Below are 27,500 nucleotides of genomic sequence, written 5' to 3' on the forward strand. Positions count from 1 at the left end.
CATAGCAGTAAAACGATTATAAAAAAAGAGACTATTTTATATACATGTAAGTAAAGAACAAAATACTAGAGAAAACAAATGAAAAAAAAGGGAGTAGGTAAATGCAATTGACAACAGACACCTGAACCTCGTATGCCCAACAAAATTATGAAAACTGAACTTGAAAAAAAAAAAGGAGCCTATCTAGATCCAGATTATTTGATACCTAAAAAAAAAAAAAGGGAGTAGGTGAATGCAATATACACACCAGATATACCTAATACTCCAAGGTCCAACAAAGCTACAACACTACTACAACAAAACCTACATTGGAATATAAAAAAAAAAAAAAACAGGAAAAACGAAAACCTATTCAGACTCAGACTATGATATTTGACATACGCGTTCATAAAATCCTGGAGAGCGAGAAGAAAAAAAAAAAAAAGGGAACATAAAAAAGGACAGTGATCAAAAATATATGGGAAAGACCAGCATGACCTAACATAACCCCTTCTCCTCCTCCTGCTCCCCCTGCCACTCACCAACCATTTTTTTAAACTAGTCGAGAAAACAAAAGAAAAATACGACCCGCTATTGCGTGTGAAAAAATATATATATTGGGTGAGTATTGGAACGATGAAATGGGTGGAAATGGGAGGAAATGGGAACTGGACTGGGTGAGAGTTATAACACGTTAGATAGTGTTGGATTAAAAGAAAACGGGCGTGCTTGTTAGGGAATATTTGACACGCAGGTCCTCGTTTTCTCTCCGAAAGGCTACTCTTATTATTTTCTGTTCGGGGTGACTTAATGAAAATGAGAAAGAGGAGGGAGCGAGGTCAGGCTGGCAAACTCAGTGATGGGGGAAGGGGAGACTGAGATTTGTTGACTTATATGGATACTTTCTCTCTCTCTCTCTCTCTCTCTCTCTCTCTCTCTCTCTCTCTCTCTCTCTCTCTCTCTCAAAGAAACCAATAATATTCTGATCAGGAAAGAGAGAAGCTGCCCTGTAAGAGTGGCGAGCGGCGAGTTGGAGGTACTGCGAGATAATGAAAGAGGGATAAGACATAGAACGAGCGAGAGTGAATGAAAGAGATGGGAGAGGGACGTTAAGAGCGAGAGACAGAAGCTGGGCCGTGAGAGTGGCGACCGTGAGATACTGCGAGATAGTAAGTGATAACAAGAGACTAAGTTAGAAGGAGTGAGAGGAATAGAAGGGCAGAGAGAGAGAGAGAGAGAGAGAGAGAGAGAGAGAGAGAGAGAGAGAGAGAGAGAGAGAGGCACGTTAGGAGAGCTAGGCAAAAGGGAGGAGGAAGAAGCTAAAAATTTGCAGTCAGGCGGTAGCATATACAGATGGACTTTTAATCTTTCGTTCCTTTCCGTACGTTGTTTGCTTCCATACCTCCCACAGGGCTTATCGTGCGTCGTGAGAGAGAGAGAGAGAGAGAGAGAGAGAGAGAGAGAGAGAGAGAGAGAGAGAGAGAGAGAGAGCAAAGAACAGTCAGTAGACAACACAGAACGGAGAGCAGAAAGTGAACGCAACGAACCAGTGATGAAAACAACGAAGCAGAAAACAAGAGACAGAGTGAGAGACTGAAAGAGAAAGAGCCAGAGCCGGAGCGAGAGAGGGAGAGGGAGAGAGAGTGAGAGGTAGCAGTCCATCCATCAGACGATAAGGGAGAGCAGCCCATTGCCGTCACTCAGGTAATGGAACAGGTAAACACGTCCATTACTCACCTGCTCCCTAATGAATAGCCCTCAGCTGGCCGTGATTAATGCACTAAATTACCCTGCGCTTACCTGCACGTCCTAATTGTTCATACCAGGTGTCGCCACTCCCTCCCACATACACGTGCGTTCCGGGTGGAGGTAGTGGGTGTGTGAATAAGTGCTTGTGGATGGGGAGGTGGGTGGGTGAGTGTGCTTGTATGTGGGTTCTTGGTGTTGGTGGTTGTAGTAGTTGTGGTAGTAGTAGGAGCAGAAGAAGTAGAAGTAGAAGTAGAAGAAAAAGAAGACGTACTAGTCGTAGTAGCAGTAGTAGTAGTAGTAGTAAAGTAATAGCACTTGTGGTAGACTTCAGTAGAATCTAGTAAAACTTTTTTCCCCAAGGTTCTTCAACTCATAATCTTATTCCCCTGAAGATAATCCTATTTCTTCCGCCTTCATCCCGGTGTTCCTGAGCCAGAGCTAAACCATTAGGCCTCCGCTACGTTAGAGGATCCGGTGATATACTAGTCTTACTTTACCTCCCGAGTAAGATACAGAAAGAGAACTAGATGCGGAGATAAAAGGTATTCCTGCTGCGGCTTAGAATGGACTAAGGTGCACATGTCAATTGGGTGCGGTGACATGCAGCCTCGTCATCTGTGATCAGTATTTTCACTGGTTGTTGTGTCGCTATATAAGGACGTGGTCTAGTGGTCTTCCTTTTTACATATATGCGTCCCTCACAGTTGGATACGCTCATTCATCCAGATATCTTTGGAGAGGTAGCAGCAGATGTGGTAACAATAATAGTACTGCTGACTGAATAGTGATAGTGCATGTGTGGGAGGGCACAGCTATTCATCAAGTGTGAATGAGATTTCTGTATGATGTAAAAGAATATCCTGGATTGTCATGTATTTTCAATGTTGCTTGATTTATAAATGTATAGTTCTTAGTTTTCCTTGATTCTTTTCTTTTCTATTTTCATGTATTAATGCCATACTGTAAGATAATGACGGATCACCTGAAGATCCGTCACCTCAGCCTCCCGCGGGGTGGCTGATGTTCAGGTGTGAGAATCTGGGGTGACTGATTTTCATGCGAGACAGTTTGGGGTGTGTGTGTGTGTGGGGGTCACTGGTCTGAAATGAGAATGAAGCAACAAGTATTAGGACTGGATCTACTTTTGACAGTTTTAGATTGTCACTGCAGAATTGGATTCATATTCTGCATCTCTAGCGTGAACAAATTAGAGGAACACCGCCATCAAGTAAATCTTTGAGACTACGATTGACTGCTACAGCTTTTATAGGGAAATATTTGCTTCGTACTTTCAAAGCCGGGGTCGGATGATACGTGAAATGCCTCGTCTCTGAGTCGGTCGGTAGTGTTGGCAGGCCTGTTTGCTTCATAGAATGGTAGAGTTGCCATGCATGTTACAGTGAGGATGTATGTTCCTACTGTCACCTCACACACCAGTAATACCAACATATCAGTGTCATTTCCCGTTAATTATTGTTCATGTCTCATATTTCTTCACAATGCTACAGTGCCGATACTTTCTTTCTTTTTTTTTATCGGGGGTACATGAACAGCAGTGGCGGCGACACGGTACCACCACCGCCTACCACGAGCACGCGTCTCTTAATAACCACCACAAATTTTCACACAAGATTCTCCAAGGATAGAGAACAACAACAACTCAGAGCATAGCTACTCTCACGTTCTACCCTCACATTCTACTACTTCAATTTCCCCACATTCTACTCCCATATCCAACGTACCCTCACATTCAACTCTCAGAAAATATTACAAACATCTCAAACACACACACACATTCCTATTATTATTATTATATGAAACTACTGCTTTCCTTATATACACTGACAGACGGAAGTACATATGTATATTGCCTTCCATAAAGCATTATATTAATTAAATCACTGCTGCTCCCCTCCTAGAGACAAAAAAGCTACTGCTCTTCGTTAAGGGAAAATGAAAATATCGACAGGTTAATCAAAGTAATGGGAAACTTCACCAAAATTTCCTTCATTTCTTAAATTACAGGAAATTATTTGCACTCCCACTCCGACTACGAGAGAGAGAGAGAGAGGAGAGAGAGAGAGAGAGAGAGAGAGAGAGAGAGAGAGAGAGAGAGAGAGAGAGTAGGAATACGAGTGGGAATAACAAGAAAGGAAAAACGATGAGAGACGGAATATAGACCGGGAAGAAAGAGAAGAAAAAGAAGAGTAGCGATAAAAGGAATGAAGATAGAGAAAGGAGTGAGAAGGAGGGAGTAAGGACACGGAAGAAAAAAAAGAAAAGAAAAAAGAGGACGAAGAGAGAACATAACTGAGGAAATGTAGGGAAAACCTGTTTATGAGTGTCCTCTGCGCCAGCCACTGCAAGGAGACCCAACACAGGCACGGAACGGTCAGGTGACTTCCACCCACACGCCACGTCCCAAGACTCGTCAATTAATAGACACACAAATAGCTGCATACATACATACATACTTACATACATACATACATACATACATACATATATACATACATACCTGCATAAATAGGTAGGTAGGTAGATTTATAGATTGGATGGTAATGGATAGATAGAAATATATAACTGAATAAATATTGTAGCTAAATAGATACTGTAGATGGGTAAATAGATAGACAGATAGATAGGTATAAGTTTAATTAATCATAACATCTATCTATTATACAGTCTTTCCTACTCATGTATCGTAAAGTAAATCACAAGTCAATGTCATTTATATAGAGAGAGAGAAAAAAAAAAAGCAACAAAATAAATTTTATAATTCCATACCTGTCTCTTCTTATCTTGCAACGACTTGAAGAAACAGCGGAAAACATGGCACCAAAATTTCGTTCTATTACCATTTGTTGTAGCCATATATTTTTCATAATTAATAACGTAATTTACACACACACACATACACACAGGACTAGATAGCAAGACAACCACAGCAACAAACGTGTCCCTCAAGACTCGAGTTTCGTGAACAATAAGCCATCCTCTCCTCAATCCCTCACATGCGGCCAATGAATCCAGCAGTGCGTGGCACAGACACAGACACGCGTAGCACAAACTGGAACTTATCTGTGCTACAACCAATAAAGCCAGGCGGCCTTTTGCACACCCCCACTTGGAATAAAAAGGTGATCGTATGCGTTTCATACTCACTCAAAATTATCTTCTTGCTGACCTCCATACTAAAAGATTGCAAATATGGTGTGGTTATATCCGCTCACAAGTCTTTCCACTGATCTCCATACTAGGAACAATTAGAAGAGGCTTAGTATCAATACGTTATTGGTGCGTATATTTACGGTATAACCTTTAGAGCTTAGTCTCGAGTATTGTCTATCGCTTCCTGTTTCTTCATTGCTTCCTCTCATTACAGAGGATTACAAAGGATGAAGAAAAAAATAAATTCATCTTTAGATTTCCTTCCAGGAGAGACTTCCTCCAAGGGATGACTAGGACCACAAACTTTCGGTGCACAAAATGCTACGCGTATTAACTCGTATTTTGTAATGCTTTGAGCTCTCACTAGTACTATTTTAAAACACTGTAAAGATGATCGGTCGATTTCTCATGGTCGTGTTTTTTTTTTTTTTTTTACACAGTGCAGAGTCATTATGGAACCATCACTTGTCATGAAAACACCATTGGGAAACCTCCATAAATTTCACTACAGCCTACTTGAAATTGACTAAAAAAAGACGATGAAAGGTTTAAGAAATAGCCGACTTCTCACAGGTTTTCTTCTTCATTCATGATGCAGGATCTTTGTCAAAATGCTGCAGAATCCTTGTCGAAATAAGTCGCAGAGAAGTCCGACGAATTGTTGAATTCTCGTTTCTCATGGTTTTCTTTCACAATCCTGATACAGAGCCTCGTTAGACAATCACTAAAATCATGAAAACACCCTTCAAAACCTCAACCTGTGGAAATAAGACGCAAGAGAGCAGGAGAAACTGTCAAATTCAGAATGTATTTTAAACCAACAAGCATAATATTTGTTAAACCATTCACTATAGTCTTGAAAACAGTCATGAAAACCTCACTACCTTCCACTGGAGCCTTTCGGAAGTTGCCTGGATAAGCAGCTCACCACAGCCTGCTCACACCACGCCTGCACCGCCACTACACCACCTACATGAATCCTCGCTGATGTGTGGGGCGATTTCCAGCAAGTTTTGGCTGAGCATTGAAAGTAAGTGAGGGAAAAGTGAATCCCAGTGTGGAATAATTTTCAATCTTACTTCCGGGTGACACGTTTGATATTCTGCGGCTCTTGTCTGGCCAGATGAATGGAAAAGTGATCGTTATTGAGCGTGTCAGCAGATCACTCCGGAATACTTGAGTATGTGTGTGGGAGGGAAGGAAGTAGGTACTCGTAAGCCACCTCCTCCTTTACCATCTTTACATAGAGAGAAGAAAAGGGTAAAAATAAATGATGTGTATATATTGCTGATGTCCGACTGCCACGCGCGCGCACACACACACACACACACACACACACAACTGCAATAGAAATAGTAAAACAAAAAAAAACAAAAAAAAAAAAAGAGATATAAAAGGGTCTCATAGTAAATATGGGAGTGTGGAAAATCAAACAAATTGGTTCAACACACGTAAAATTCTTTCCTTTTTTTCATTACAGGCGCGAAACAAATTGCTGAATAAACTAATCGTAGTCACAACTCTTCCTGCCAGCCGAGGGTTTTTACAAATTTTCTCCCTATGGACAGAGAATAAAAGAGTGGCCGATGTCCTCGCATTGAGACACACCTGGCGCCGTGCATCATGCTTCTTGACATTTATTAAAACTCCCCGGCACTATAAATATAATGGATGGCCGGCATGAAATCTGTTTATGAAATTTCCGCTCTCGGTGATTCATTGTTTGCCATATCGCTGCCCCGCCGTTTTTCTTATCACCAAATGTACCTTTTGCTTCTCACGCTCCCTCACGCCAAGATAAAGGACTCAATTATAGCGGCTTTTTTACTTTTTTTTTTTGTTCATAGTCCTTAAGCCACGACTAAGGATACTTTGGTAACATATATTTAGATTTATTTGTTATACTTTCAACTAACATCTTTTCTTCCTTCTTTTATGAATATCTAAGACCTTTTGATTTAGTCTCTCAGGCCCAAGAGCAAGAACAAATTGATAATACAGATATAGATTCATTTGTTACACCCTCTACTTATATCTTTCATTCCCATCATTCTTCTGTTTAAACATTTTCCTTCATAGTCTCTTAAGGCAAGACCAAGAATACACTACTAACACATTTTAAACCCATTTTTGTATCCTTCCCTAAATGCATATCTCGTTCCCTTACTCTTTCTTCACAGGTTACGATAAAAGTTTTCAATAATTGCAACTAACAATATTCTCTCATAATTTTCTTTAGCCAAAACCTACAAGAATATACTAGGAACATTTATTTAAGCTAATCTGTTATATCTTCCACCAAAACCATCCTTCCTTCCCTTCCTCCTTCCTTCAGTACGTCACTTCCTTTGGCTAATCTGTTATACCCTCCACCCCCAGCCATCCCTTTCTTCCTCCTTTCTCATTCCTTCTCCCCTTCCTTATCCCTCCTGCAACAACGTATTGGTTACATAAAGGCATCCACGCCACATGCACTCCATCCTCCTTCCGTGTTCGTTGACCTCTTCTCCATCTTGTCGTGCCCTTCCTGCTTCCTCCACCTTACCATCTATAGTTCGTTGCCCTCAATCTTGTTTCATCTGCCTCGTCCTCTCAGCATCTGTTCCTCCCATCCCTGCCCTTCCTCTCCTGTCCATTATCTTCTCTCCTTCTATACTCCCTCTACGTCCCATCTTAGTCTTGTCCACTTCTTTCTCTTCTCTTCACTATTCGTTCTCTTGCTTTTAGTCTTTTTCTTTCGTCTCTCTTGTTTTCCATTTTTTCAGTTCCTCTTTTCTCTCTTCCACTATTTCTGCTTCTGCTTCTCCTCTCCTTTCTTTACTCCTTCCTTTTCCCCTTCCTTTTCCTTTCATATATTTACCTTCCAGCGCCTATCTTTTCTTTTCCCCATTTCCGCCATCATTTTTCCTCCTCCTCCTCCCATACTCATTGCGCCTTTTTTTATTACTTTCTTCTTTTCTTCTTTCTATCTTCATCTTTCCTCACCACCACCACTACCGCCATCACCATCACCAAACGAGAAACACCAAAGGAGAGATTTTCAAAGCATTTACATACATACTTACATACATACATACATACATACATACATACATACATACATACATACATACATACATACATACATACAACCAGAAGATAAAGAAATAGATGAACAAGCACAAACATACTGCAAACATTCTCTCACGGACCTCGGCACCTCATGGTAATATTTTACGAACCATTAAATATTCAACTAGTATACTATGTACGTCTCATTATCAACCAAGGTCAAGTGCTTAGGTAAAAATATGGAATGAGATACAAGACTCAATAACACTTTTTTTTCTCTCTCTTCTTGCACTCATGACAAAAAAAAAGAAAAGAAAACATAGGTTGGTTAAAAACGAAACTTTCACTTCAAAATTTCATCACAACGTCTAAATGGTTTCTTCTTCAGTCTGCTAAAATGAAAACAAAAGAAGGAATATAAGTAAAGGAAAATAAATATATATACATATATATAACGTGAGTGAGTACTTAAAAAAAAAGAGAACTAAAAAAGAATGGGATTTAATGATTTCAGGACAGAGAGAGAGAGAGAGAGAGGAGAGAGAGAGAGAGGAGAGGAGAGAGAGAGAGAGAGAGAGAGAGAGAGAGAGAGAGAGAGAGAGAGAGAAAGAGAGAGGGGACGAATATAAGAAAAAAGGCAGGATTGAAGCTTCATGGAGGAGGTGGAGCAGCAAGAGGAGGGGAAAGGGAGGGAGGAGGAGGAGGAGGAGGAGGAGGAGGAGGAGGAGGAGGAGGAGAGGAGGAGGAGTGAAAGATAGAGAAGAGGAGGAAAGGAGGGACAGCATGAAAAGAGAAAATGATTAATGGTTGGCAGGTAAGATGTAGGGACTTAAAGAAGTAAAAAAATAGCGAGCTGGGAGATAGAGAGGGAGAGAGGGATGAAGGAGTGGAAGCAGGGAAGGGAAGGGAGAGGCAGGAGGAAGAACGAGAAGAGAAGGAAGAGAGAATGGGAGAAAGGAGAAAGTTGAGAGACAAAAAGGGGGTAGAGAAAGCGAGGAAGAGTTAATAGATGAGAGAGAGAGAGAGAGAGAGAGAGAGAGAGAGAGAGAGAGAGAGAGAGAGAGAGAGAGAGAGAGAGAGAGAGAGAGAGAGAGATATTGACACGGTATCTCTCTCTCTCTCTCTCTCTCTCTCTCTCTCTCTCTCTCTCTCTCTCTCTCTCTCTCTCTCTCTCTCTCTCTCTCTCTCTCTCTCTCTCCATTTCCCTCCCCGTATCTTAATCTCACACCTCACACCTTCATCTTTTCCCTCATCCGCACCCTCTCCCTTCCCTCTCCCTCCCCTCTCCTTTTCCCTGATTCCCTCTCTCTTCTTTCACTCCTCCTCCCCTTCCTTCTCTATTTTCCTCTCTCACCTTCAGTGCCCTCAATCAATTCCCTTTACAATTCTCTCTCTCTCTCTCTCTCTCTCTCTCTCTCTCTCTCTCTCTCTCTCTCCTCTCTCTCTCTCTCCTCTCTCTCTCTCTCTCTCTCTCTTCTCTCATCAAAACTTTCTTCCAACTTATTTTCCTTGATTTGTCTTTTTCTTTTCCCTTTACCTCTTCTCTTCTTTTTTTTTTCTTTTTCCGTAATGCAACTTCATCCCCTCTAAGGATCCTCATCACTCACAATTCATCGCTTTCTTTCTACATGGCGCGAGTTTTTTTTAGATTTGTGTAAGTAAAATAGTTTTTCTGTAACTCCTCAACTCATCATGACTGCTTCCCTCTTATAATAGACGAGGTAAAAGGAGATATAATATATACAGTGTAGTATTAGTGTGGTTTCCTTAAAGATCACCACTTATTCGTCTTGGTGACTGTAAAGCGTAAGGGTGTGCCGTGGATGTAGGGCAGGTAACGTCACCCTTCCTGGACCTCGACATATGGAGAAGGGTGGCCAGTTCTTTTCTCCTTCACCTTTACACTCCTACACATAGCTGACCGGTACTCCTCTCAATAAGCTGGGAAGCCTTGAGTGCTCATATATTCCAGGTATGGTGTGTGTATTGTATGGTGTTCCTCCTCGGTGTTGATACAGGCTGCCCGCCCTACAAATCTAATGAAATCTTACAAGTATACACGCATGCACAGTTACCCACACCGACACCTATCCTACCCTATCCAAAAACCCAAACAGTCCCATTCCTCCTACTCTTCCATCCACTGCCACCCACATATACATTATACACACACATTATACACACATTATAAACATTATATTCTCACACCAACAAAATTTTACAATCACAACGGCATATACACTCACCCACACGTCCCCCCTTCCAGCACGTACATACATCCCTCCCACCGTCACGCCCATTCTGTCACCCCTGCACGCAAAGGGAAAATTTTCACGAGCATAACAGCGTATCCATTCACCCCACACGTACCCTCTCCCAACACACACACACACACACACACACACACACACACCACCTCCTCCCCATCCAGCCCAGCCTCCCACACGCAGCAGAGTAGCAGAGGAATACGAAAAATGCCATGTCAATAAACCCGCGTTATTAGGTGAGCGGCTCTGTGTTTAAACGGAGTAAATTACGGAAGCTAAAACCAATATCGACTTTTATTGCCGACCTGTGCCCGTGTTAGGACTCCATCAGGGCCCGCGAGCGTCACATAACAGGCGCGGAGGGGACACTGGCGCGGGGGGAGAGAGAGAGAGAGAGAGAGAGAGAGAGAGAGAGAGAGAGAGAGAGAGAGAGAGAGAGAGAGAGAGAGAGAGAGAGAGAGAGAGAGAGAGGGGGGGGGGGAGGGCAGGGGGTGCACAGAGATAGGCGGGAAAGGGAATAGGACAGGGAGACGGGCGACAGGAACAGACAGATAAAGAGGAAGAGTGGTGATAGGAGAAAGGGAGAGGGGAAAGAACAGGAAGGCAGGCAGAGGATGAAGGGAAGACTGGAAAAAGAGGAGGAAGATGATACATCAATGGGAACGCTGGAAGGGTAAAAAAGGAAGGAAGGAAGGAAGAATGCGAAGTGGATGAGAATAGAAGGAGGAAGGAGAGGAAATGAAGGGAAAACAGGAATAGAAGAGGGAGAGAAGAGGGGAAAACAGGAACAGACGGAGGAAATAAAGGAAGGGAAGAAAAGACAAGAATGAGTGGCAGAGAGAGAGAGAGAGAGAGAGAGAGAGAGAGAGAGAGAGAGAGAGAGAGAGAGAGAGAGAGAGAGAGAGAGAGAGAGAGAGAGAGAGAGAGAGAGAGATGGAAATGGGAGGAACAAGAGACGATATAGAGAGAAGGTTTAGAGGAAGGAGAAAGAGGGAGAGAGGGGCAGAGAGGGGGAGAGAGTGCAAGGGAGGAAAAGTGAGAGGCGAGGGGTGGGTAAAGGGGAGGTAAAAGATTGCGAAAGTGAAGGGGGGTGGAAGGGGGAAACAGAAACAGGAAACCGGTAACAAAGAAAACGAATCACTGGTAAAGAGAGGGAGAGAAGGAAAGGAGTGGGAAGAAAAAGAACACGTGGGAGACAAAATATTCTGGAAGTGAAGATAAAAAAAGACGACGACGAAGAAAAAGAAGAAGAGGGAAGACGAAACGAAGGGGGAAGAAGAGGAGAAGGAGGAGGGCAAAGTAAATGAGTATTAAAGAGAACGAGGAGGAGGAGGAGGAGGAGAAGGAAAAGAAAGAAGAAAAAAGGATGAAAAGGACGAGGACAAGGAGGAAAACGAGGAAGAGAAGGAACAAGAGGAGGAACAGAAGGGCAGGAAAAGAAAAAAAAAAGAAGAAAGACGGCGAGAAGGAGAAGAACTATAAAAGGCGATAAAGGAGAAGGAGGAGGAGGAGGAGGGAAGAGTGTGGAGTGTGCAAAGATAAAGTTAAGAGAGGAGTCAAGGCGAAAGAGATGGCGTCTGGAGATGAAACCCTGGAGGAGGAGGAGGAGGAGGAGGAGGAGGAGGAGGAGGAGGAGGAGGAGGAGGAGGAGGAGTAGGGGGAGGAGGATATTCGAGAAGAGAAAGGAAAAGTGACAATAACAGAGGAATGGAAGATAAAAAAAATAAATAAATAAACCAAACAAACTCGAAGCAAAATCGGAGGAAATACTGAAATAATTTAATAAAAAAGTGAACCACAAACAAATCAGTAACACAAAAATAAACAAAAAACAAACAAGACAAAAACAAAATCACATATAAGCCACACACACACACACACACACACACACACACACACACAAAACTAAAATCTTACGTGGAAAAAAAAACAGAAAACACCAAACAAAGCCAGAGAGAGAGAGAGAGAGAGAGAGAGAGAGAGAGAGAGAGAGAGAGAGAGAGAGAGAGAGAGAGAGAAACAGACACAAACAGACATAGAGAGAAGCAGTGAGCGAGATGGCAGGAGTGAAGTGAAAGAGGAAAACAGTGATAGACAAACGCAGCAAAAAGGAGTGGAAAAGGAGAGGGGGAAAGGCCGCCCAGAGATGTAGGGTGAATGCAGATTGGAAGATCGGGAATGGTAGGAGGCTGGGTGTGAGGGGCGATGGGAGAGGAGAGAGAGGAGGAGAGGAGAGGAGAGGGGAGAGGAGGGCTGCTGGAGGAAGAGGCGTCGAGGGAGGACTGCAAAACTGTAACAGAAAAATATAGCTGTGAATGTCCGAGAGAGAGAGAGAGAGAGAGAGAGAGAGAGAGAGAGAGAGAGAGAGAGAGAGAGAGAGAGAGAGAGAGAGAGAGAGAGAGAGAGAGAGAGATTGGCGAGGGATCAGACAGACAGATAGGCTGATTTTTCGACAGACATACAGACAGATAACCAACCAGCCATACAGGCAGATAATGAGCCAGTTATCAGGACAGACAGTCAGACGGACGGACAGAGACAGACAAAGACAGGAAGCCATAGAAATTTATAGAAAAAGCGAGGCAAAACACACAAAGATATATACGAAACAGATAACCAGATAAAAAAAAAAAATGGATGGAGAACAAAGAGATGGAGAAACTTGCATATTAATTTTTTTTTTTTCATTTATAATCAATAAGCATGATTCTCAACAGGTAACAGTATAAAATAGAGATAACCTTACTGTACCTCTCCACTCCCTGCGCACGACTAAGTCCATGTCCTCACAGGAGTATAACTAGCACTGCATAAGGTGTTGGTAGAATATGACAGTGTTTGTACAGTTATATGAATTTTAGTCTCCTTCATATCACAGCGCCATGGCATGCACAAGTACAGCACCGCAGAAGGCTTTACTAATGTATGATAATGGAGAAATATATCGGTTTCCATCGCTTCCAGATCACAGGAGAGCACTTTTTTTCTAAGCATTACTCTTACGGAGGTCTGGCAAAGAGAATGATGAATAAAACAAATGAATGAACAAATAAGATCAATAAATTAACAAACAAAATACACGCTTGTTTTAATGACATTCTTTCATCCCCCCTAAAAAATAAAAAAAATGAAAGATAAAATAAATAAATAAAATGCACGATATCACTGAATACCTAACCTCCCCCGAAAAGGTTGAAGATTATACTAAAGTCACAAACATCAGCTATACGATAAACAAAGGAGCGTTCCAGTAAGACAAAAAAAAAAAAAAAAAAAAAGTTACGAGACATTAGACAAAAAAAAAAGATACCAGAGATTATTAACTACCAATTTGCGCTACTCTAATGGTATTAAATAGTAACTGAGGCAGTAATTACTTTTTTTTTTTCTTTCTCTCTCAATCTCTTTCCTAACTTTAATTCGACCTTAACTTGCCTAATCGATTGCTGCCACTCCAACCCCCGGCCACCCTCATTACCACTCACTGAGGGAAAGACAGAAGAAAAAAGAGAAAAAAGTTGGTTGGAAATGGTTTCTACAAGTACGTATAGATAAAAATCCATAATGTGAAAACTAATTGACGTATTTTAGGTAAAACACTGGTAATAAACACAGTGGTATGGATGTGGTGCTGACGGTGACAGTATTATCATTATTATCATTATTATTATCATCATTATTATTACTACTAGTAGTAGTAGTAGTAGTAGTAGTAGTAGTAGTAGTAGTAGTAGTAGTAGCAGTAGTAGTGACAAATACTAAATAATAATAATGATGATGGATGGTAATAATGATGATGATGATAATAATAATAATAAGAAGAATAAGAATCATAATACGAAGAGCGAAAGGAAGAACCATCAATACTGCCAGACCCATCACCACCACCACCACCACCACTACCACCACCGACAGCCACACCTGACAACAACACAACCAGCAGGTGGAGATTCATGCAGGCGTCCCTTTGATGTAGGTAATGCGAGTGTGTCTCAAAGTCGCGTGTGATCAGCAGGCGCCCTTATCCGCACGCGCACGCACACGCACACGCACGCGCGCGCACACACACACACACACACACACACACACACACACAGGGAGCAGCTTGATGACGTTCGTGGCAATTTCTGGGTTCCATGTGATGCCTTTCATGTGTAATATTTATCATTATTGCAACAAAGGATTCTGCTTCTCTCTCTCTCTCTCTCTCTCTCTCTCTCTCTCTCTCTCTCTCTCTCTCTCTCTCACACACAGGCGACAGGTCAATTGTGTAATTCGAGGTCAGGTTCATGTTTTGATTAACCAAGGCGTGTAATGTTCACTACGTGCTATATCCCAGGCAGTCTAAGTATTCGTCCTGACAATTCACGTATTCATTCAGGCTGTCTTTGTATCTGTATAGTCACGTGCGAGAGTCACTTAACATACCATTCTCCCTCCCACTCCATTTACCGCGATCTTAACCCCTCTGATCTGCTAAAAATCTACTGGTTATCACGTTTTGTTACTAGATGTTGCTCGATCTGTATGTCCTCCTGCCTAAGACTTGCGCCGTTTCAGAAGAGGAGTATCTAGACACCTAAGAACACAGATTGGCCTTTTTCTGTATTTTTTTTCTCTCATTTCTTTTTTGGAGGAAATGTATCACGAGGCATTTATTATTTTTCTAATTATTGATCAGTCTTCCTATTACATTAATGAAAAATGCCACCAGATTAGATTTTTTTCACTCCTAGAGTTTTCTTTTTTATAATCACGTACAGCTTTTTCGATTATTACTATATTTCAGTCTTTTAAGTACTTCTGTAATCTAGAAAACAAAAGAATAACCTTCTCTTCCTTTTTTTCAGTGTGTCCATGCAAACCATTTTTCTTTAGTGCCTTGCAACTTTTTAAATGTTTACTATTTATATTTCAGTCTTAAAATAGTTCCGTAATCTAGAAAACAAAAAAATAATCTCTTCTTTCCTTTTTTTCCTCAGTGTGTTCATGCAAACCCTTCTTTAAGTGCTCTGAATGTTAACAAAGGATGGCCGCCGCAGTAAAAGGGTTTAGATAGAGAGGAAAGGGGGAGCACAGTGGAAGTGAGCGCTGAGGCACCAGAGAGAGGCAGGGCAGCCCTAAGAATCTTCACATTTCCTGCAACGCTGGTAAAACTTCGCGGGCAATTTGTTTCCTCCCCCAACACTTCCTTCCCTTGAGCTGAATGAAAAATTTGGCCGTGTAGTAACGTTCGTCATATTTCGACTGTATGCTCAGCGAATGAGGCGCGTTTATCATGCATTGTTCGGGGAATTTTTTTTTATTTTATTCTTTTTTTTTTTTTTTTTTTACGATGTATGAAAACGATGCCCGTGATTTTTTTTTTTTTTTGTGAGCGTCATTTAACAGGTCATTTGACGAGATTAGGATAGGCAAAATTTCTTGGAAAGGCTCCTTCTTTTGTAATGATGTGCGTTTGTCATTCATTTCTCAGCGGGAGCTTTCTCAAATTAATAGATAGAAGAAAAGGATGGCAGGTGATCATTTCATTTCTTTCTTTATTTATTTATCTATCTATTCGTTTATTTATTTATTCTGTTTATGAATTCTACTCGAAATACTTTAATTACTCCCAAAAGTAAATGAATAAATAAAGCAGGAGGAAATTTCATGTATAGATAATAAAATAGAAAAGAACAAAAACATTCCTTAAGTTCATCTAACAAGACCACAAAACGGAGGAACGTGATTATTACATTTATTTATTTATTTACTTATTTGTTTATTTGTTTATTTATTTATCTATTTTATGAATTCTACTCTAGACATTTTCATTAACCCTAGCAAAAAATAAATAAATAAATAAATAAAGCAGGAAGAGATTCTATATATAGATAATAAAATAAATGAATAAAACATTACTTTTCTTTTTTATGAAAGCAGCAACAATAAAAACATACAAGAAAAATTTCACAGATTACCCCCCCCCTCTGTCTCTCTCTCTCTCTCTCTCCCCGAACACATTCCCAGTGCAAGCCTATAATAGTTACCGAGACTAAAGTAGACAATAATCACGTTAGAGAACACTTTTCTATTACTCCTGAGCACTTAGAAACAGAGAGAGAGAGAGAGAGAGAGAGAGAGAGAGAGAGAGAGAGAGAGAGAGAGAGAGAGAGAGAGAGAGAGATCAAAGAAGACAGAAGAGTGAGAACCAGAAACAAGAAAAGCTGAAACAAAAATAAAAACAAGAATCGTGGAAGAAGACGAAGAGAAGGAAAGAAAAAATAATAGGATAAAGAAACGGAGATAGAAAGCAAGGAAAGCGACGAAAACATGTCAAAGGGAATGGAAGGAGAAACAAGTACAATGGAAAGATAAACAAAAAAAAAAAGGAAAACGAAAATGATGGAGGAGCACGAACAAAAAAAAAAAAATAAATAAATAAATAAATAAAAGAAAAAGGAGGAGGAGGAGGAGGATAAGGAGGAGGAAGAGTAAGAGGAAAGAGAAAGGATGAAAAAAAAACACGCTAAAAAAACAGGATAAACATAAACAAGAGAAACACAAGAAACAAGACCAGAAGGAGAAAAGACGAAGGAAGGAAGGATGGAAGATGCAGACAAAGGGGAGGAAGACAGAGACAAAGGGAAGGAGGAGGAAGAGGAGAAGGAAGAGGAACTATGAAAACAAAGAAAGAACAGAATACACAGACAAACACAAGAAACAAGAACAGAAAAAAAATATAGGAAAACGAAGACGAAAAAAAAGGAGGAGGAGGAGGAGGAGGAGGAAGAGGAGGAGGAGCAAATGGAAGAGTTGAGCTAGACAAATACGACACAAGACACACTAGATAACCACGCGTCTGACGCGTCTGACGGGCAAGATTTATACACGGGAGGCTAAGGCTGAGAGGAGAACGGGACGGGGCGCCAGGGAAGGGTGGAAAGCTGGCGGACGGGTGGACTGGCTGACGGATGGACGTGCGGACAGGAAAAGGATGGAAGGACGCTAGGTGGCAGTGGATGGGTGGAAAGGTATAGAGTGATGACAGGGTGGATGAATGGATGAAATGTGGGATGAAGGAGTGATTGATTGGTGAGTGGACACGTGTATGCTGGGAAAGGTTAGTCATATCACAATATAGAAAACGTAAATGATAAATAAAGATACACGTGAAAAGTAGAATGGATGGATATGTGGTTACAATGTTAATATTTACTAATATCGATACTTTTTTTTTTTTTACGATAAATTAAAATATACTTGAACGGTGACTGCGGGATGATATAATGACCGGTTACGTTAATACCTGGTCATTTCTGGACGTATTATATAAATTGCACAACCCTCGAGAATGTGGATAAAGGGATGAATACAGGATGAAATAATCACTAGTTACTAAGTTAATACTTGCAAAAGTCAACACTGGTTCTTAGTTTACGATACATATCAAGTAGTTGTCGACGAAGGAAAATATAACTGAATGATAACGGAAAATTTAAAGAAAAGACAGAGCCGAGTGAGTGAAATCTTAAGGCTCGGCATAATAAATGAATTCTTTGATCGCTCCGCAAAATGATTAACTGAAAATAGAAAAGATTCCTCCTTCAATAATTCACTAACTAACCTCCTGAAGAAAAAATGAAATAATAAGAGAAAAAGCGAACGTAAAAAAAAAAAAAAAATAGTGGCTATCCTCTGATGTATCAAATACATCGTTAGATCCACAGAGTTGTTGACTGGAAACAGGAAAGATTGTTCCTCGAATAATTAGCTAAAGAATAACTAACTTCCGAGAGAGAGAAAAAAAAACCGGAATAAAAAAGTTCCGAGGAGAAAAAAGTAGGAAAAAAGTCCCAGCGGAACCGAAATTTTAAATCTTTCCTTGTTAAAGCCGCCGAACGAACCCTGCTTTGCTTCACTGGTTCACTGACGCATGTATCACGTAGCTCATTAGTCCTGCCTCGACTCCCGCCTCCATCCCCTGCGCCTCCTCACATTTTCTGCACATCTCTTCATTTCCCTAATATGCATTCTTGCCACACGTCATGCACTCAGTCAGTCATCTCGCCTCTTTATTCTATACGGAATGAGATGAGATGCGTCTGTGTCTAGGTGTCTGTACAATTTTGCGTGGTGTCTTGCTGAATCGGTAACATTGTCTAGCCTTGATTGCTTGATTGCATGTATGCCTGTCTGTCTGTTACCTGTCTGGCCTTCATGTGTTGTTTGTGAGTAAAATGTAGAAGGAAGGAAAATAGTACTTGAATGCGTCAGAAGACAGTGAGGATCAGGTGTGCAATGGTCAGTCGAAAGTCAAATAATCTTCTGTGCTTGTTTCAACGATTCTGTCCCTTGCCCCTAGTCTAAAGTCCTCTGATCTGCTGACTACCTCCTTACTAAACCTGATAACTGATAGATTTTTGGCATGTTCGAGGGTTTCAGAGAGACAGAGAGAGAGAGAAACGGTGGGAGCGAGTGCTGGTTATTCAGGACAGTAAAAATTGAACAAATTACATCATGAACATTTACTAAAGTAATGCTGTAGGTTACATATAGTTGTAGGAAGTATATATCAAAATCTTAAATGCAGTCCCTTTGACAAGCATGGTTTTATTCAAAGTAATGCAAAGAACTGGAAGCAAAAATTTTAATTATAATGTCGCAGGTTAGTTTGACAATCTACGTGTTACATACAAAGTTCATTACTCAAAATATCCCACATGAATAATTCGATGTTGTTTATATTCAGCGGACTTTTCCTGCACCTCTGTCAAGAGTTACACGAAATTAAACTACTCTTTAAATCATTCCGTTGATCTAAATATTCGCTGTGCACGTAACTTCCCTGACATTCCATAATGATATGATGTAATTTCAAAGCGATCGCAAAATATGACGCAGCAGTATGGATTTACCTCACAGGCTCTATGGAAACTTTTACATGGGTAATAATCCAGTAATTACAACATGCCTAACTTGGAAAGAACACTGAATTATCTCTGCCTGATACGATACATCCCATAACAGACAGATCATCACAGATCCCAATGTGTTCAGCAAAATACAAAAGAGCATGACTTTTACCTACAAATTACTATTATTGGTAGCGTGCGTGTAATTACCAAGCAAGCACTATACTCTTTTGTGATGGCAACGCGTTCAATGAGGCCGCTACTGTCACCATTCAGTACATCCATTACAGGTGATGATTACTGTACTGACGTGAGAAGTCCCATAAGGAGTGTAGTGTTATGAGGTTACCAACTTTCTGGATACATGGCCACGTATGTTCATTTTATAGTTAACTCCTGCGGTGATAATTATGATATTGGTGATTATGATAATAATAATAATAATAATAATAATAATAATAATAATAATAATAATAATAATAATAATAATTATAATAATAATAATTACAAAAACAACAACAACAACAAGGACGAGAAGGAAGAGGGTAAGGAAGAAGAAAAGAGGAAGAGAAGTAGTAGAATTAAGAGAAGAATACGAAGAACAAGAACGAAGAAGAAGAGGGATAGGAAGAAGAGGAGGAGGAGGAGGAGGAGGAGAAGAAACAGAAGAAAAGGCTGATGACAACGAAGAAGGAGAGGGAGGAAAAGAGGTTTAAGCCAATGGCGGGACGCAGCGAGGCACGGCTGTGAAGTGGACAAGAACCTACTTGTCCTGCGATCGTTAAGGAGTGACGTTAAAAGATATCAAAATCTGGTGTAAAGACTAGTATTATTTTGAGTTTATTTTAAATATTACTCTTTTCTGCCATAAACTGAAAGATAAACAGATGCGAAACGGATAGCAAAAGAGAGGAGTTAGAAAAGACGTAATTAGATTTTTATACTATCTATTCGTAATCTGCTCCGTAGTAAACAGATTAAGCCACATCAGCTGCTCAGAGCAAGCCACTGCATCAACATTATTGTTATTCGTATCGAGGTTTCTTCCTTCAAGACCCTTCATTTAAATTTCCCGCTTGGTGGCAATGGCTCGTTTGTTCCTACGTAGTTCATCCCACCTATCCCCCCTCTCTCTCTCTCTCTCTCTCTCTCTCTCTCTCTCTCTCTCTCTAACACAACACGCTAACTAGTGGATATGATTCTATTTACTTTCCAAGCAGGAGGTCCCTTTAAACACCTACATTTAAATCTCCAGCCAGATGTAGGTGGCGCTGACTGGCTAGTTATCCTCCTCCTTACCTCCAGTACGATCTCTCTCTTTCTCTCACATAGTAACAAGTATATTTCTCTGCATCTCCCATCCTAGAATCCCTCATAATCTATAAAAAGAACCATGGAAAAGCAGGGAACAAGTGGGCAGAGCGAGGTGGCATACCTACCACCTACTTAACCACATGAACTACCCATCATCATTATGCAATTTTCAGTACCACAAGCTTATATCACTTACACTGAAACATAAAAACTTCATTGGTACTTACTGTAGCAGGTGGCGAATGGGGAGACCGGGATAAGGATATTAAAGGGGAGGAAATACAAATCCGAGCGCGTGAGACACCTTAACCCACTAGGAACTCCACGGGTTCTGGCGTCACGCAAGTCAAGTAGAGGTGATGCACCCTGGTGGTGGAGGTTTGGTAACTCGTCTCCTTTCGGTAATTTGTCATTTGTTTTGGATTTTTCCCCTGTGTTTATTTTATTGTTTTATCATGTATCGCTTATCTGTTTATTCATTTTATGCATTCATCAGTCAGTTCTGCGATAATCCGTTCTTATTGGCGAGCTAGCTGAGATACAAGATGTCTGGGGTTACGAGATCATTAGTAATGGTCTTATAAAACACGCTAAATTGTTGATCGAGTAACAATTAATAGTAAAATAATGAAAAAAAAACTAAAAACAATTTGATAAAACCACAGCCCAGACACAGATAATAGGAGGAGCTTGCGAGGCTTTCCATTCCACGTCAGATAGCGTCCGATGGGAGCCGAAGACAGCTGTCGCGAACACGCACTTCGGGGAAGAGCAGCTGGGAGTGATTGATAGCCCAAGTTAGAGATAAAAGTAGCATGGAAGGAGGTCATGGATGGATTAGCCGTACTACACTTGCTCCATTGTTCTTATTATTTCTATTGTGTTGGTGTGGTTCAAGTTCACATATAACAAGAAATGTCCGCTGCAGGAAATGATATGTTTAGTAGTTTTGCTTAAGTAGCGAAATAGAAATTCGTATTATATGTGAGTTTACCTACATTTTTATGTTGTTGTTGTTGTTGTTATTGTATTTCATCATCTTTTTCATTAATCGTTATCTGTAGTAGTAGTAGCAGCAGCAGCAGCAGCAGCAGCAGCAGTAGTAGTAGTAGTAGTAGTAGCAGTAGTAGTAGTAGTAGTAGTAGTAGTAGTAGTAGTAGTAGTAGTAGTAGCAGCAGCAGCAGCAGCAGTATTAGCAGTAGTATTAGTAGCAGTAGTAGCAGTAGTAGTAGCATCAGCAGTAACAGCAGCAGCAACAACAACAATAAGAACAACAGCACCAGCAGCAGCAACAACAGCACTAACAGCAGTAGTAGTAGTAGTAGTAGTAGTAGTAGTAGTAGTAGTAGTAGTAGTAGTAACAGTAGTAGCAATAATAAAGTGTTAAAGGTAGCGACAAATGTATGTAGGCTAATGGTAGGAGTTGTTATAGTTGCTGTAGTTGCTGTCTGTTGCTTGAGTTATCAATGGTGTCAGCGTCTCCTTCATCACGATGGGGAAGAGTCCGCGGTGATTGCTACAAACTGGATTAACGACAGAAATAAATGTAGGTAGAATCAATCATAATAATGACAACGGTGATTAAATTTTCTCACTTCATGATCGTGGAAAAAAAAAAAAGGGGTGGGGAAAGAAATTTACATTCGATGAGTTTCCTAATTAATCATCAAAGCAATAGTAATATTAATGTGATGTATGTTTAATCTATACTGTATAATATTTTTGCCGATTAAAAGAGATTCTACGGGAATTAAAACATGAAGTCATTTTCTTCCCCTCCCCCCACTTTTTTTCTAGCTTTTCTTAGACTGATGTAAAAAAAAAAAAAAATAGATGCAAAGTGTATTCATGTCACACCACACTGCACAACACACAACAACACCACACCACACACTGATACACTGCGCCACACAACATTAACTCAACCAGAACCACATCACAACGCATCACACTCAACTGCGCCACACCGCAAATATACACAAAAGCTACATTATCTTTTACAGAACCATACCACACTGCACCACATTCAACAGCACCACACCCCACATAGCCACACCACGCCACCAGACAGTATATCACAGAAACACGCCAAATTGCACCACACTCAGTTGCTCCACACAGCTGCACCATACCATAATACGTTTTTTTTCACATAGAACTACATCAAATACTGCACCACACTTCGCCTTACCAGAGAGAGAGAGAGAGAGAGAGAGAGAGAGAGAGAGAGAGTCTACTGCATCTCTAGTCAATCAGTAATCCTGCAACAGAGCAAAAACTCCCTTGCTTCCTTCTGTTCTTCGTCCTTTAATTTCCTTTTCCTTCCGTCTACTGGTCTCCTCCCTTCATACAGATCCCTCTTCTATCCTCGCACGAGCTACGCAACAAGCACTCGTTCTTTCATACACACACGCCCTCTCTCTCTCTCTCTCTCTCTCTCTCTCTTCCTGCTTTCCTTTCCCTATAGGCAACACTTTCACCTTGTTTTCTTCCCCTTCGACCCTCTCACCTCCTCAGTGTTACCAGATCCCGCCTCGCCGCCGACCCTCCGCAGCCAGCAAGGAACAGAGGCACCCTTGCTCCGCTCGGCATAGTCCTGTGTTCTGGTGCCTCCATGACCTCCTGCTATTGTTGCTGCTGGAGGTACTGTTGTTGTTAATAGATTTGCTGTTCTTCAATGCAGGTTTAAAGAGGATAGGGTGGTGGTGGTGGTGGAAAAGTGTGTGTGTGTGTGTGTGCGTGTGTGTGTATTTGAATGTTAATTTAATTTGGGCCTAAGGTTAATTTTATATCATAATTATAGTTTACATTTATAATCATAGATTTCTCTATAATCTACTTTCGCTACCGCTACTACTACTACTACTATATTGCTACTCAAATATACTACTACTACTACTACTACTACTACTACTACTGCTACTACTGCTGTTGCTGCTACTACATATACTATTACAACTACTACTATAGTGAGCACGCGCGCGCCCGTGTGTGTGTGTGTGTGTGTGTGTGTGTGTGTGTGTGTGTGGTGTTAGACAGACAAACCTCAATCCAGTCTACTTATAACAATAACTTTTACTACACGCGTTTCATCCTCACATGCTCGTCACAGTATCAATAATGGTTTACTTCCGCCACCCGTTAAACAAAGACGCAAATTGGGGAGACAGTAATAACTGTCGCTACACAAAGGAAAAAAAAAAACGAGAAAACAGTGATTGTGTTCCGCTCATAATTCGAACATCAGAAATTAATTCGTAATTGCATTATGACGAAAGACAAAAAAAAAAAAAAAAAGTCGCACAGATGAACACTCCCCTTTTTCCTCGCGGCTCATGCTTAAATGTCTTTCCTTCTCGTTTTAGAGTTTCTTGTAACATTCACTGCCATTTCCGAGACTTCTGTAGTGGTCGGTAGTAGATGAGAGAGCGGAGTAGAAAGGACAGATAATGAAGGAGAGTATCTATCAATTTGTCTATCTGTTTATCTATTTATGCATCTATCTATTTATTTGCCTGTCTGTCTGTCTATCTGTCTGTTTATCCATCTATCTATCTATCTACTTGTATCTATCTATTTATCTATCTATCTATCTATCTATTTATGGACGATTATCTACAAACACGTGATGCGAGTAGGAAAAAAAAAAAAAAAAAAAAAGTCACCTCCATTACACAGTGTATTTCAAAGTGCTTCACTGGATACGCTAAACAGGCAGCAAACAGTGACACGGCGAACAGTGACTTGATAGGCAGTGACATGATAGATGTATCCTCAATTAATTCTCGAAAGAAAATGAATAAATAAATAATGCAGAAGAGAAAAGTGGTGTATATTCCATAAGTGTCCAAATTAATCATCAAAGGAATGCTAATACTAATATGATGCATGTTTAATTTCTACAGATTCATCTTTTTTTTTTCGCCAATTAACTCTGATGATAACACTCTGACACCTGTTATCTTGTCTAGCGATTCCTCGATGCTTCTACGTAACGAGTACAAACAAAACCACAGGCACTAACAAGAATTGAGCCTCTCTATTTCTACTCTTACTGTCTTGCTTTTTTTGTGTGTGTGTGTGTAAGATGAATTCTGGCCAAGGAACACAAAATTCACGGAAAAAGAACCCCATTAAAGGTGCCAGTCCCTAAAGAAAACAGTCTAAGATTGCATTATGAACTGTCTTATCGAAACTACTCTTTGAAACTACTCCCTAAACGTGCTTCACATCTTTCATACCAAGATGACGAAGAGACCAGAGCAGTCAGAGAGTTAAAGAGATCTGTAGCGGAAGACTCAGGCAAGGAGCACCGGGCACCAAACACCTACCGGGTAATATAAAAGTAAAGCCGTGAAATCAGTAACATTTTGCCGGGCCAGGAGGTAAGCGGCGCGCTGCGAGAGGTAAGTAATGGTAAGTAAAGCCAGGCTAAATTGGAGCAGATAACGGCAGAGTAACGAATGCAAATTAATGTTAGGCTAATTAGAGCACGTCAGGGAGCGTTTACCTATGCGCCGCTACCTTGGCTATCAATTAAAGAGCCAGTCAGGCGGTGAGCTCGCCTCGCCGAGCGGAAATGTGGAAAAAAAGAACCCTTGCATAGACGTGTGTGTGTGTGTTTGTGTATGTGTGTGTGTGTGTGTGTGTGTGTGTTTGAGGGGAGGGTGGATGTGTAGGTGAGTGGGAGGGTTTTGTGGGATAAGAGCAGCTGGCAACACTGCATGGTTTTGTGTAGGTGTCTCCTGTTCCACTAGAGAGAGAGAGAGAGAGAGAGAGAGAGAGAGAGAGAGAGAGAGAGAGAGAGAGAGAGAGAGAGAGACTTCTATGCATGGCCACTTTCCATTATTCAGAATAGGGTTCGTGTCCTACGCGAATTATTAGTATTTCACACATTAAAACACAATTTCCAAGTGTAAAGGATATTTGGTAATAAGGAAAGGAAAATCAACACCCGAGTCAAACACCTCGTATAAAGATTGGATGACGTTTGGAAACAACAAGAGAGAGAGAGAGAGAGAGAGAGAGAGAGAGAGAGAGAGAGAGAGAGAGAGAGAGAGAGAGAGAGAGAGAGAGAAAAGGGAAATCGTAATTCTCGTGAAACACCTTCCACACAGCTTTCTGCTCTCCGCCAGCTGGCCTGCGATCCTGCCACTCGCACTTGTTATCCCCCGTGATCTGCAACCAACCTTGTGCTCAGCCTGAGTGTCCGTGCTAAACAGTGACTCCGTTTTCTATTGTTCCGCGATACTGAAGAGAACTAGATGGGGCGTCCTCTGCGCTGACAGTTTCCACTTGATGAATAAACTTAGGTGAAGGCATCCTATCTCATCTTAATATCTAGTGGGGCTTCCTTCGCCTATGTAATATCTTTCAGTCGATTAATTTCTCATCACAACAGCAGCAGCAACCTTTATATCGGATCAACAACATCAGCTTCTTCAAGACACGGATCCATTACATCACGAAGGTCAGTGCAGGAGTCAGCCATCTTGAGGTGTTTATGTTGGTCAGCTGATAGGGGCACATACTCCGAAACGCCTTGGACTTTCATAAGAACGAGTTTCCAAGGCAACACAGGTGATAATTCGGATTATCACGGGCGTTTTGTCCTCTGACGGTAACGGAGCCCTTGTTAAGCTATCACTAGAACCATGAAACACCCTTGAAAATTACTTTAAAAACCCCAATATCATCTAGAGCATGTTCGAGGCAGTACCTGTGACGCCGAAACATTTGAGAATATGATCCCAAGTGGCCAAACAAAACAGTGTCTGCCCTGATACGCCACCTGGAGGACGCACTGTTACACAAGACGACGCTCCTGCAACATGTCAAGGCGCTCCCTACTGAGGTGGACTCGGGCATCATCGTCTTATCGGACCCAGGAGACCAAAGCGAGTATAAGTTGGGCTTACAGCTACTTTAAGACGTCCCCGCCGCAGCGTCCTGAGGGGAAGGAAGAAGTGTGGGACTTTTCTAGGTTATTAGGGAGAGGAGGAATATGTGCATTATAATACTGGTGTAGTTTATTGTGATGTGTGTGGAGTGTTGCTAGTTAGGGCGAGGATGTGGATAATTAGAAACAATGCTAACTTAAACTGGCCATCACTGCTAGTTCTTCCCCTTCATTCACTTGTTTATTTATCCACTTATAATTATTTTTTTATGTATATAAGAAATGACACCTTTCTTATCTCTATATATTTTATCCTAGACCAGTCTCCCTCACGCATAAAATAGAGAAAAAAAAAATTGAGATGGTTAAAGAAAGCAAAGTAAACAAAAAACTGAATGGAGAGAAGGACGTAAGACAACAAAATGGAGAGGACAGGTGTAACATGTTGTGCTTGAGTGACCTAAAGTGCACAGGCAGCAGACAGCGATAAGTAAAGGAGATCTCACGAAATATTTATCCCTTAATGATATCCTTAAGTCTGATAGTGATGATAAAAAATAACATAAATGAAAGTACGAGTATAAGTTGATAGCAAGTAAAAGGAAAACTAAAAATACACAAGTTGAGGAAACATGCCGACGCTCACACGAAATCTTGACGTAAATAGAATTAGTTGCAAAATATTCGCAGTTTTTGCCTGCAGGTCCCTCTTGGCTAGAGGGCGTGGAAATAAGACACTTTGCTGCAACCTCCACACACACACACACACACACACACACACACACACACACACACACACACACACGACCCTTCCTTGCTGAAATACAAAATTATATTCGTAATCATAAGAAAAACTAGTACTCGTACATTACATTACACTAACGAGTACATTCCAGTTAAGTCAAAAGAAAAATAATATCACAAAGACAGCACACACACACACACACACACACACACACACACACACACACTAACACACGCTCCTCCAACTAACTACATTTTTTTTCCGGATGGCTTTGCAGTAAAAAAAAAAAAAAGTAAATAAATAAATAAATAAATAAATAAATAAAACAAAAATAAACATCAAGAAAAATCCCCCGTAACAGGATTAAGACGAGTTCCCGTAGAGTACTGGCGTGTGAAGTAATAATATAAGAGGAGGAGGTAAGCGGC

General features: G+C 40.9%; 1 long non-coding RNA gene across 3 annotated transcripts in view; it reads right to left on the reverse strand.

The window, feature by feature from the left end:
* The window catches only part of LOC135097253 (uncharacterized), a 115,917-nt gene extending 95,122 nt beyond the window's left edge, over window positions 1-20,795 (reverse strand). For all 3 annotated transcript variants that reach the window (XR_010265529.1, XR_010265521.1, XR_010265522.1), the window contains exon 1: window positions 20,656-20,795. This is a non-coding gene — a long non-coding RNA (uncharacterized LOC135097253). The remainder of the gene's footprint in view (window positions 1-20,655) is intronic.
* Between the last annotated feature and the right edge of the window lie 6,705 nt (window positions 20,796-27,500).

Source organism: Scylla paramamosain, chromosome 4 (assembly GCF_035594125.1).
Source record: "Scylla paramamosain isolate STU-SP2022 chromosome 4, ASM3559412v1, whole genome shotgun sequence".
Lineage (NCBI taxonomy): Eukaryota > Metazoa > Arthropoda > Malacostraca > Decapoda > Portunidae > Scylla > Scylla paramamosain.